Below are 12075 nucleotides of genomic sequence, written 5' to 3'. Positions count from 1 at the left end.
CTGCTGCCGCTTGGGTCGCACACGTGCCTGTGGGCCGTGTCGCGCTGGGCCGCTCGCGCCCGTCCCCACGATGGGCCGCGTGCGCCCCGCCTGGGCCATCGGCCGTGCGCCCGCTTGGGCCAGCCTGGTGTCGCACAGGTTGGGTCACGCCTGCTACAATTGGGCCGCTGGACCGAATGGGTGGCTGCTGGCCCTTTAGTCTTATAAAGCGATTGTTAATTTAGTTTCAGGAATAAAACTTGAAAAATCAATATAAAATTGTGTAGTTGTCTAAAAATTATGAAACTAATTTTGTTAGGTTCCTAAAATCAGGATCTATTTATTAGTATAAATTGTTCACCTAGTTTTAAGATGTTTCCAGGCTTGCTCTAATTGATTTAGAATACATAATATTACTAAAATATAAAGTTGTAGGAATTTCCGTGATAAATCGGTGATAGTGTTGACTCTGAAAATTTTACAGTAAATTACTAATATTATTAGCTGCTCACTGTAATTTTTGTAGCTCTAGAATAATTAGTTTCCTAGATAGACAGTGATGCCCTATTTCGAATAATGATTAAATCGATAGAATGAAATAAAGAAATACCTTGGAATTGTATAACTAAAACAATTGTTGGGAAATAATGGCTTATTCGACAACATAGATATGTAGTGTAAGTACGGTCATCGTTAGAACTAGCTCGTTAACTTGAGAGGCGTAAATCGTATTTTTATGAGTCACAGTTGTAGTTGATTAATTACGTCTTTACATTGCATCTCATTGCATATCATAATAGGGACGTCGATGGATCACAGAGTCATCGGGAGTTGCTGGAGAAATGGTGCTTTTGGAGATCGGTCACCATGATGGAATGCTAACTTCTGATTAAATCTTACACAGGCAAGCCCCAGTGCATAACCCCTATTTTGCTGCACTTTAAATTATATTTTTGCATTAAGTTTTAAGGAGTTGAATGAAACCTATATATATATATATATATATATATATCTTTATCCTATGAGTCTTACTAGTACTACAGGATCGTGTAGAATGCTATGCTACAAGACTCCGGTAGAAGTCGAGTGATTGCCTATCACTCGCAAGATATAGGAAATATATTACGGTATTATTATCACTTGGAAAATATAAATGGTGGAAAGAAAAAATGGTAACCGGGCAGGGATATGGTTTGGGCTTTGGTGGGTGTAAGAGGTTGTGTCCTGCGGCCAACGGGACAGGGCTTGGTTACACTATTTTCCCTGTCTATGTCGGTTAAGGACCAACCGTTGCATAAGGCTCTAGGCAAGTCACAGATTTATTATCCCGAGCACATACTTGGGTATGGGTGCTTGGAAGACTTGTTACTCTCTTGTCATGGGTTCTGGCTCTTTCTGGACCGACTGTCTTGGTGGTTTTTGGGTTAGGAGGTCTTTGCACCGCACTAAGTTCGGGACTCAGGGGCGGGGGCTTGGAGTCCTAGTTTGGATGGGGACCTAGACCCCGTGACAGGAGGGTAGTGGGTTGGTCCTGCTTGTGCCTTGGGTACAAACGGGACACGCGTTTTTGGGGTACCCAACTGGGGGCATTGATTCGCGAATCGCCTAGAAATCCGGTACGGCTTGTCTACGGTCTAGCACCATAGTAAGAACTAAAAGATGGAAGATGGAAAAAGGAAATCTAATTGCTTACCACCTGTTCGAAAGTAGCATAGGTGCTTACATGGAATGGTTAGATAATGAACTAATGCACTGCTAATAAAATTGAATATAAGGACACACATTTAGTAATGCTTCCTACAGATGCAATAAACCCACAAGCCAGATAGCCTTTCATATCCTTGGAGTCTTTTGTTTTCCTCGTGTCGAGTAAGTCTTGCTGAGTACAATTGAGTACTCAGGGTTTTATTCCCCATGTTGCATGTGATAGGTGGATGCAAAAGCTGACTCTTATGTATGGATTCCTCCTGGTGGGCTCAGAGAGGATTTTCTTTACGCTGCGATCATAGTTTTTATTTATAACTCTCACTAAATGTTTTTATAAATGAAAGTTTATAATCTGTTGTCCTAGTTTACATATCAATGCTTCATCATGCCATGAATAGATGTTTAATTCTGCTGTAACTCTGTTCACATGTTTATATTCCGCTGTTCAATTAAATTGTTCATAGCTCTGTTAAGATGATTACATTCCACTGTTATAACATTAAATATTATACTCTGATGTTGTATTAAAAGTGATGTAAGAAATGGTTAAGAATGATGTAAGCTTTATTCTCTCATTTGTGATCCTGATGGAAAAATGTGGATTTTCAGGTTCTCCCCTGGGGTGTGCCCGATGGAACCGAGTAATTTAGTGTTCTCCCTTGGGTACTTAGTATCTAATAGAAGATGAGTACTCCTGGGAGGCATTAGATTAGGCGGTTCTGCCACTGTAAAGCCATCCCCTTCATCTATAAAAGGGAAGCGCTCTCTCCAAAAAGGGGACGGACGATTCGACCACCCGCGATTGATTCACGAACGATTCGAACAACCTATGATTCAAACGATTCCAATGGAGCACACGCTTAAATACTTAGCGCACGTAGGAGCTCCCGTCTCTATCGGCCCTTCGGTCCATAGTCCGACCGAACCTCTTGCACCCCTATCTTACTCCTTCTCATTTGTAACCCCATAGCAAACTTCGAGCACCTGGGGTCAGGAATAAAGTCACCGACCGACTCAAACTAGATATAGGGCACGTTGCATGAACCAGTATAAACCCTATGTCATCGAGTGCTAGGCCACATCCGATCACAATGTATGGAAAAACTACAAATATTTACGTGTTGGTCACTTTCTGTATCGATAGTTGGCGCCATCCGTGGGGAGGACGCCGTACGTTCACGCTTTTGGTCATCGGATGGCCCACCTTTCTGCCACCTTCACCTTGGCGGGCTCAAGCGATACGACTCGCTTTGGCTCACTGGAGTTTCCTGCACTCCCACCTATTGGGATGTGGGTTCCAACCATCTTTGAGCCATCCTAGGCCTTCCTCTTCGGAAGCCTGGACTTCATCGCCGACCGGCTCGTCGTGCTTCGCCTTCACGAGAAGGCACTTTTTCTGGCGCCCGTCATAGGGGCATCCTCCGTCAGCTCCAGGACTCCCAATGACTTCAATGACCAGGCGCCTGCGCTTTGCTCCGAGCCTACGCTAGGCTCAAACCCCACTATGAGTAATGTACATACTGTTATTTACTCGCTATTTACTTTTTCTACCAATTCTCCGGAGGGACCCCATTGTCCCTGCCGCGACCATCATGCGACCAGTTCCCCTATGGCCTCGCATCCCCCGTGGACGCGTACACATGGGGGCTCTGAAAGATGTTGGCGTCACCCCCTCTCACATCCGAATTCAAGGGGATGGCGAGGTATGCTCCCACCTCTTTTCACGACCTCATGGATGACAATGTTGAGAGTGATGGCTCCAGCATCGGCGATATCGTGGCACCTAGCCACCCTCTATCTCATGAGTGCGCTATGGCGGACGCTCTAGGACAGCCACCGGTGGTGGTGGAGTGTCTTTAGACCCACACCCCTCTAGACCCTCGCGTGGATGCCCTCGCGTGTGCGCAGGAGCACGGCGAGGAGCTCGACACCTAAGCCGGCGTGCTTGGCACACCACGATGCGCCTTGTGCGTGTAACCAGGCAAGCAGCACCCAGGGTCGCGCCCACCAGGTTCAGCGCAACATCATCGATGGGGGGAATGATCCCCCATAGTTCGCTTGGGCTGGTCAGAACATCATCGCGGCGGCAATGCTTCTGCGTGGCCTTCCCGAGCCTGTCGACCCATAGGAGCAGGTGGTTCACTAGAACCTCTAGGTGCTGGTGGAGACCGTCGCCGTTCAATAGGCAGAGAGCTCCGCATCGTGACACCGACTCGCGGCCTCTCTCCCCACCAGGGGGTAGGGATGCACCAGATGCATCACTCCATCCGCTCGCCGTTGTAGCCGCCAGGCACAAAATAGGAGGCCGCAGCTATGCCATGACCTAACCCGGTGCCTGCTCCACACCGGCTGCCTGTGCACGAATGCCTCGGGCCAAACCGAGATGCTCGTAGCATCATCAACAACAAGCGCCAGGCCCAGTATGACGATGATGTCCATCGGGCGACGGTGAGAGCAGGCAGCATGGGGTCCGACCAGACCTTCGAGGGGACCAGTGAGACGCACCCCATGCGTGGTCATCGACCCAATGACTAGAGTCCTAGCCCAGATGGCCTGGGACCATGAGCCTTTGGCTGACGCATCCAGAGAGCGCCGTTCCCACGACACTTCCGACTGCCTACCAACATCGCCAAGTATACCAGGGAGACAAACCCCGGTATATGGTTCGAAGACTTCCGGCTCGCCTGCCGAGCCAGAGGAGTTGATGATGACCACTTTATCATTCAGTATCTCCCCATCTGCGTGGGGGACATGTTCGATCATGGCTCGAATTCCTCCCGCATGACAACATCCGTGACTGGGCGGACCTCAAGAGGATATTCGTTGGGAATTTCTAGGGGACGTATGTCCACCCTAGGAACTCCTAGGACCTCAAGAGCTATCACCAGGAGCCCAACAAGTCCCTATGGGATTACATCCATAGGTTCTCCAAATGATGCAACTCCCTCCCTAATGTCGTCGACACAGATGTCATCAGCGCGTTCCTCTCCTGGACAACTTGTGAGTCTTTGATTCACAAGCTTGGCTGCCTAAAGCCCTGGACCACCCACGACCTGCTCAATGTCGCCATGAACCATGCCTCTAGCGAGGAGGTGGTTAGAGTGGTCTTGAATGGAGGCTGGGACACGGGCAAGGCCAAGTGCGAGGATCAAGACGAGGGCCCCTCCACGTAGAGGGGCAAAAACAATAAGAAGGATCGGCGTCGACTGGTTAACTTCGCGTTGGTCGCCGTGGCTGATCGTGCAGCAAGTAGCACCAGCAATGCTAGCTTGACCACTTTGGCAATCTCGTGGATAGCCCATGCACCAACCATGCCTACCTCGTCAAGCACCTCTAAAAGGACTGCGAGCTCCTCAAGTGCTTCCTGCGATAGGCCGGTGGGCCAAAAGAAGGCAAGGGCAAGGAGGCAGCAACCAAGAAGGGAGGCGCAACTAGCAAGGATGGGGATGGCTTCCCCGACCTTGAGGAATGCATCATGATCTTTGGGGGATCCGATGCCATCTACTTCAAGAACCTGCACAAAGTGCGCTACAGAGAAGCATACGTCGCCAAGACAGACGTCCCCACCTTCCTTTGCTGGTCATAATCTCTGATCACCTTTGATCAGAGGGACCACCCTTCCCACATCGCCAGACCAAGTCGCTACCCGCTCATCGTCGACCCCATCATCCACAAAAAGTGCCTCACCAAGGTGCTAATGGATGGAGGCAGCGGCCTCAACATCCTCTACGTCGACACCCACGATGCCATGCTATAAGGAAAATGGACCCTAGGCCCATTTACTTTGGATTTTGGTGTTTGATGACCAACACAACCAAATTGGACTAATGAATTTGCAAGTGATTGTTTTGTAGTTCAATAGGGTGCAAGACATGACTCGGACAAAGGCGACATGATGATCCGATGATCTACACCATAAGCAAGTCCTTAGAAGCACAAGAGAAGACCCAAGATATCAAGCAAAGTCCAAGCACGAAGATAGGAACCAAGCCGTACGTAAAATCGTGAAGAAATGAGCTCACAAAAGTGACCAGACGATGGACCGAACGCTAGTGGAAAGTTACTGAACGCTCTGATCAAGAGGCTCAGCAATAGCAGGCGTTAGCAGCAGCGTCCGGATGCTGGCGACAAATCGACCAGGCGCAGAACTATAGCGTCCGATCGAGTACAAAAATGTTCCAGAGCGGTGAAATTGCGACCGGACGCGTCCGGTGGCATATGAATGGACGCTGGCAGCGTCCGATCAGTTGATCATGGCTCTAACGGTCGAGACGATCGGATGCGTCCGGTCAGGACGTAATCAGCGTCCGGTCAGTAGCAGAAAAGCGGGATTTCGTCCCCAATGGCTACTTTCTCAGTGGGGCTTATAAATACAACCCCTAACCGGCCAAATGAGGAGTGTGGAGCTAAGGAAACATATCAAGGGTGTTGATACACCATTTTAGTGATCTCCACTTACATAGTGCTTAGTGATTCATTAGGTGATTAGCGTAGGTGCTTTGTGAAGTGCTTAGGTTGATTAGACCACCGCTTATGCGCTTGCTCTAGGTTTAGGCCTAGTGTTTAGTGAGGTTTGCATACCTCTTACCACTCAGTGCTTGCGCGCACCATTGTTGTACATTGGAGGGGCTTGTAGTCTTGAGAGATCACACCAACCGCGTTTGTGGTGTGGCAGCCACCGTGTACCGGAGGGAACAAGGCCTGCGGCGTTTCAGCCGGAAGCTGGATAGTGAAGACGGCAGGGAGCATCCGGGAGAGGCTTGTCGGAAGGCATGTCGGAGACCCACTTGCGCGTGGGGAAGGCCTGAGGCTATCCATGGAGTTACCTAACCGAGAGCTTGGCCCTTGCAAGGGATTCCTTGCGAGGGGCTCCAACGAGGACTAGGGGGAAGCTTGCGTGCTTCTCGATACCTCGGAAAAAATACTGGAGTCATCGATGGGAGTTTGCATATCTCTACCTTGCTCTTTAGCTTCCGCATTTACATTGATTGCATTACTCCTTTTGCGGTAGAGATAGCAACACACTAGCAAACCATAGTTGCACATTTAGATAGTTTATCTTTTGCATAGGTTTTTGCTAAGGTTAGAAAAAGAGGCCATAGTTAAGAAGTAGATTTTTAAGTTGCCTAATTCACCCCCCACTCTTAGGCATCACGGTCCCCTACACATGCACATCCCCCGGTCGGAGCTCCACCTAGTGAGCTCTCCCTTACACGACGTGATCCCGGGGACACAGGCTTACCCGCTCGGGTAGATCAACTTGCCTATCATGTTTGGTGACCGAGCCAACTTCCGCTCGGAGGTGTTTACCTTCGAGGTGGTGGACTTCCCGAGGTCTTACCACGCCATCTTGGGGTGGCCATGCTATGCTAAATTCATGGTAGTCCCCAACTACACCTACCTAAAGCTAAAGATGCTAGGACCGAACAACGTCATCACTGTGGGTAGCACCTTTTTGCATGCCTACACGTGCGACCGTGAGCATTTCGAGCTCGCCACTGCCATCATCAACTCTTCCGAGCTCCCACGACTCGGGGAGTTGTCGACCCCAGCAGTGCTAAACTGCAACAAGCCAACCTCCTTGACTGCCTTCTGCTCACTCGAGGAGACCAAAGTGGTGGGGATCGAGCCCACCGACCCAACCAAGACGGTGCAAATCGGGACCCAGCTCCCGGCCAAATAGGAATATGAGCTCGTCGACTTTCTATGCGCTAACCGCGACGTCTTCGCATGGAAACCTTCTAACATGCTAGGCATACCACGGGAGGTCGCCGAGCACGCACTACGCCTCGTCTTGGGCTCAAAGCCCACCAAGCAATGCCTACGTCGCTTTGACGACGAAAGGCGTAGGGCCATAAATGAGGAGATCGCCAAACTCCTAGCAGTCGGCTTCATCAAAGAGGTATACCACTCTGACTAGCTTGCCAATCCTATTCTTGTTAAAAAGAAGATTAGGAAATGAAGAATGTGCGTTGATTATACTATCCTCAACAAGCATGTCTAAAGGACCATTTTCCTTTACAACGCATAGACCAAAGAGTTGACTCCACCTCAGGATGCGAAATCCTCTCCTTTCTGGATGCCCACTCAGGCTATCATCAGATCACGATGAAAGAGTCCGACCAGCTCATGACTTCATTCATCACCCCGTATGGTTCATACTGTTACGTAACCATGCCTTTCGGTCTAAAGAACGCTGGCGCCACCTACTAAAGGTGCATGCAGCAATGCTTCGCCGATCAAATCGACCCACTTGATCAGCCTGACCAAGTCGAGCGGCCGAGACCAACAATCACCATCTATGTTGATGACATAGTGGTAAAAATGGCTCAAGCTTGTGACCTGATCGCAAACTTAGCCGCAACATTCACGAACCTCCGAAGGGGAAGCTGCTCGGATACACCATGTTCGAATGCGGCATCGAATCCAACCCCGAAAAAATCACAGCCATCTCCAACATAGGCCCTATACGCAACGTCAAGGACGTAAAAAGGCTCACCGGCTGTTTGGCTGCCCTGAGCCGATTCATCTCCTGACTCGGTGAGTGGGGGATGCCCCTCTACAAGCTCCTCAAAAAGACGGATGCCTTTGTTTGGACTAAGGAAGCATAATAGGCTTTGGAGAGCCTCAAAACATCACTGATGTTGGCCCCAATCCTCGTCGCTCCCGAATGGGGAGAACCCCTCCTCCTCTACGTCGCAGCATGCAACCACGTGGCGAGCGCCGCCATAGTCATCGAAAGGGAGGAGCTGGGGCACCACCTTAAGGTCCAACGACCCATATACTTCATCGGAGAGGTACTCACTAACCCCAAGGTCCAGTACCCCCAGGTGCAAAAACTCCTATACGCCGTGCTGATGGTGACCCAGAAGCTCCTACACTACTTCATCGACCACGAAGTCTCGGTCGTCACTTCATACCCGCTCGGAGACATCATCCGCAACTGCAACACTATGGGATGAATCTCCAAGTGGGCACTCGAGCTAATAGGCCACGACATCAGGTATATCCCCCGTACCGCTATTAAGTCTCAGGCTCTCACGGATTTTGTCGCCGAATGGACGGAGGTCCAGCTACCGACTTCGGACGTCACCCATGAGTACTGGACGATGTACTTCGATGGGTCCGTAATGGCGCCCGACTCGAGGGCTGAAGTGTTTCTGATCTCCCTAGACAGGAGTAGGCTCTGCTACGCAATCCACCTCCACTTTTTTGCCTCAAACAACACCATGGAATACGAGGGCCTCATCAACGGACTGCGCATCACCATCGAGCTTGGCGCTACGTGGCTCTATGTCTGCGATGACTTGGAGCTGGTCGTCGACCAGGTCATGAAGGAGTCCTCTTGCAAAAGCCCCCTCATGACAGCATACTATCAGGAGATGTGTAAGCTCGAGGACAAATTCTAGGGGATCGAGCTACACTATGTCCCCCAAAAGGACAACGATGTCGTCGACTTTCTCGCAAAATTGGCTACCTGGCGGGTTCTGTCTCCAGACGGGGTCTTCATTAATGACCTTCACGAACCGTCTGCTCGCATCCTGGAAGGACCGATCTAGGCACACCCCGATGCCTCCGTGACGATGTCGCCCACCGACATCACTTTGCTGGCACTCGATCAAGCTAACTGGCAAGCGTCGCTACTCGCCTACCTCCTCGAGGAGGTTCTCGCACCCAAAAGGACTAAAGCACAACGGATCGCTTGACGCGCCAAGACATTTGTTGTGATCGAAAATGAACTCTACAAACGGAGTCCGTCGGGAGTACTCATGAAGTGCGTCCCTACCAACCAAGGCAAGCAGCTCCTCCTCGAGGTCCATATCGGAATCTACGGACATCACGCGGCCCCAAGGTTGCTGGTCGGAAAAGCCTTTCGCCAAGGTTTTTACTGGCCCACCGCGGTACGAGATGCAGAGGAGGTCGTCCATAGGTGTGAAGGATGCCAGCTCTATGCTCGACAAACACATTTGTCAGCATAGGAGCTTCAAACCATCCCCATCACCTGGCCATTCGCGGTCTGGGGCCTCCACATGGTAGGACCCCTCAAAAAATGCCCAGGCAACTTCACTCACCTACTTGTAGCGGTCAAGTTCTTCCTCTTGCACCCCCATCTTACTCCCTCTTGTTTGTAACCCCACAACAAACTTTGAGCACCTAGGCTCAGGAATAAGTCACTGACTGACTCAAACTGGACATAGGGCACGTTGCCTGAACCAGTATAAACCCTGTGTCATTGAGTGCTAGGCCACATCAGATCACAACGTACAGCAAAACTACAAATATTTATGTTTTGGTCACTTTTTGCACCGACAGTAAGTTCCCCCCTCCTCATACCTCCTCTTCAATTGATTTCTCGGCCTCTTGATACTAACTCTAAGGGGGGCGGGACCAGCCGAGGGACCTCATCTTCACTTATCACCTGGCTCCGTTGCCTAGGGATTCATCCATGAGGGCGGTGAACCACACCGTGGGTGAGCGGCTGAAGAAGGCGAAGGAGGACAAGAAGAGGAAGAGGCAGCGGAAGTTGTAGGCGCGAGAATGGGGGGAGGACACCGATAGCGACGACGATGATGATGATGGCAATGGCGACGAGGTAGCCAACGATGTCGAGTGGGACATCCTGGAGAACGAGGATGCGCTGACAAGTATTGGTTCGTCCTTGCAGGAGTCAGGGTCCTTCCCGTTCCATGGAGGGAAGGGTACGTCTAGGGAGCCAGTGGGGGCGGGATGTACCATCGGCCTCCCTCAGGAGTCAACGGGGGTGGGGCGGCTCTACCATGGCACTTGAGATGCTGACAGAGGTGGGTGGCTCCGCCGTCGCACCTCAAGAGTCAAGGGAAGAGAGCCCCTCTGCCTAGGAGCAGGGGGCGGGCTCAAAACGGCCTCGCCCCGATGAGGCGGAGTAGAGGTCAGAGGGTTCGCCCCCCAAACATATCTGCCGCCCGACGGCGCTGAGGTAAGTTATCAGTTCCCCTGTTTTCTCTATTTTGGATGGATTTCATCGTGACTTATTGTTTATACCAAAATTTGGTAAGCTTATCCTGAAAAGGAAGAGATCGACCAATGATGTCAAAAGCAAGAAAGTCTCCTAATTAATAGATATTTATGAGTCGGCCGTAAAATATTATTTAATATATTTTGGAGATGCATGGCGTCCAAGAATTCCACACATGAAAAGCTAGAAGATTAAAGAAAAGAAAATATGCATGTTTAGCTATTTGCACGTACGGCCAATTGACATATTTGGCCAAATTTAATCCTATTCGGTTGATATATGGCTATATGCTGCTAGGGCCAGAGTCCGTACGAGAAGGAAAAGATAGATTATTTTATTATTCATATACGGAGTAATCAACACCAGCCAGACTCCATATATATCACGTTACCTGCCTTGGCTGATGGTGTACAAGAAGCCAAGTCGATGGACATGTTTGCTCCTCACGTGAAAGTATTGGAGAGCAATAACGTGCATACACACAATATTAAAAAGGCAAGTCTATGTGTTGGTTGATCATATACACGTGCACAAGAATAAAAGGGAAGGAGCAACAAAAAAAATTCTTCATGCACAAGATCGTGAAAGGCTACGACATTAGCAGCATTGGCCCGGGCATAATAGAGATAGGCTCTACACGAATAGAAATCATGGAGTCCTAATTATGTAAAATTAGATTGTTTTCTTTTTTTTCTAAGAATTGTCTAGTCATGTATGGTTAGGACTTTGTGCCAGCCTAGGATATAAATATAAATCCCCGGTCATTGTATCGAGGACACACAATCAATCAAATACAAGTTTCTTATTTTTTTCGGCTCCGGCCACCCTTTAGGAGTAGGAGTAGAGTAGATCTCGGCGAGTTCTTCAGCGAGCAGGGCTGCATCGGTCCGGCCGACCTCCGGCTTGTCTATAAGTACCGTCATGGCTTATACTTCTGTTCGTACGGCTGCATCGATCCGGTCGACCTCCACTGTGACTCTGGTATAAGCTAGTTATCGACTCTTGTTTAGTTCAAGTATGGCTGCATCGATCCAGTCAACATCCACTGCTCGAACTAGATTAAGGTCAAGTTATCGGCTCTATCTAAGGGTGGTGTCATTCGGATAGATTTATTAAGTTACCGATATTGCTTATTGCTTTCATTATTTATTTAATTACAGCAATATCACTTCGCCCGATTGGAATTGATATAGATCGGCCTTATATCATGTTTAACCCATCATTTATTAATCTAAATTGATCTAATCTGCACCTTAAACGATGAGTTATGTTTTATCGGCTGCTTTATGTTAATCTTAATCGTGCATAGTGTGCGATTAATGCATGTTTGGTCTTGAATAGATCTATTGGCTAATAAGAACCATTTCATGGCCCGTTATCATGGTATGTGTGAT

The sequence above is a fragment of the Miscanthus floridulus genome, chromosome 5 (assembly GCF_019320115.1).
Source record: "Miscanthus floridulus cultivar M001 chromosome 5, ASM1932011v1, whole genome shotgun sequence".
In the NCBI taxonomy this organism is placed as follows: domain Eukaryota; kingdom Viridiplantae; phylum Streptophyta; class Magnoliopsida; order Poales; family Poaceae; genus Miscanthus; species Miscanthus floridulus.
The sequence above is the reverse complement of the archived record's forward strand: the minus strand, read 5'-3'. Positions refer to the sequence as shown.